Below are 1,227 nucleotides of genomic sequence, written 5' to 3'. Positions count from 1 at the left end.
CCATAAATCAGAAGGAAACATAGGCTTCTGGTGAAACAATATGTGAAAGCGTAAATCAAATCCCTCATGGTTCAGAGGGGCTAATAGTAGAACCACCCATATACATGCCAAGTAGCAGTTAGATAGCTAGGTATGACCAGTAATACGATATTAAAGATATTGGCACAATTTTTTCTGCCAATGTCTATTCATGATGAAAAGCGGGAAACAAAATAGCTTAATATAGATTATGCTTAACTTTGCACCATTTGCAGATTGTATAAAGCTAGAACTTAATTAGATATAGTAGTGAAGTATACCTTGACTTTGACTGCTAGCAAACCTCTTTTAAAAATTGTTTCCATGATTATGTTGACATAATAAATATAAAACAAGGGGCTTTGCTCTGCAAAACCCTTCAAACTGGCAGCAAATGTATAGAGATATAGCTGCAGCACACAACGACTGTCTGCCTCAACAATCACCCACACTGTCCCACAGCAACCCTTCTTTGCAACTTGATCTTGCTGGCCCTCGGTTGGAAGGACAATCTTGGTACCTGTTAACAAAGACGTCTTGCCATTTCCATGTTCTTCATTCGCAATCAAAGACTTTTTACTGACTACCCTGTAGATCTCTGAAAGCACCATCAAGAGTGCGCTTTCCATATTTGTAGCTTCTAAAGTTGATGTCTCAAGAAAAAACAAACCTTCTTTCTCAGCAAACTCCTTTGCATCCTCTGACATAACTGCCCTAAAGGTGCTTAGATCAGTCTTGTTACAAACGAGCATAATCACAATGTTATTGTCAGCATGACTCCTAAGCTCTTCTAGCCATCGAACAATATGGTCAAATGTTTGCCTTTCAGTGATGTCGTATACCAACATAGCTCCAACTAACTGCACCTCTATAGTATGCACTTATTACTACTCTATATCTGTTGCACAAGAACAATTAAGCATCCATGGGTGTCGAAAACATAAAATTCCATACAACAAACACAAATGGGTTCATGAACTAGCTACATAGGCTTCAAGTTTCAACACATTCATGTCCAAAAACCATACACTCCATGGCGGATCAACAATTGACGCAAACCATCACTCTCTACATGCTTGTGACTCTTATGAGTGCTATTGTAAGGGGTTGAATATAACCATTTTATGATAAAAATGCCTACCAAAAAGAAACCGACTTTCTGTGTAGCTGGCGATTATCTACTGTGGAGGGTCCCTAGCCTAGAGGCGC

The 1,227-nt window shown here is 39.1% G+C and overlaps 1 pseudogene; it reads right to left on the bottom strand.

Moving 5' to 3' along the window:
• Positions 1-233: 233 nt before the first annotated feature.
• LOC147451951 (ras-related protein RABA4c-like) lies at positions 234-866 on the bottom strand (annotated as a pseudogene).
• Positions 867-1,227: the final 361 nt, after the last annotated feature.

The sequence above is a fragment of the Adiantum capillus-veneris genome, chromosome 8 (genome assembly GCF_014529385.1).
Source record: "Adiantum capillus-veneris isolate H3 chromosome 8, ASM1452938v2, whole genome shotgun sequence".
NCBI classification, from domain to species: Eukaryota; Viridiplantae; Streptophyta; class Polypodiopsida; order Polypodiales; family Pteridaceae; genus Adiantum; species Adiantum capillus-veneris.
The sequence above is the reverse complement of the archived record's forward strand: the minus strand, read 5'-3'. Positions and strand labels throughout refer to the sequence as shown.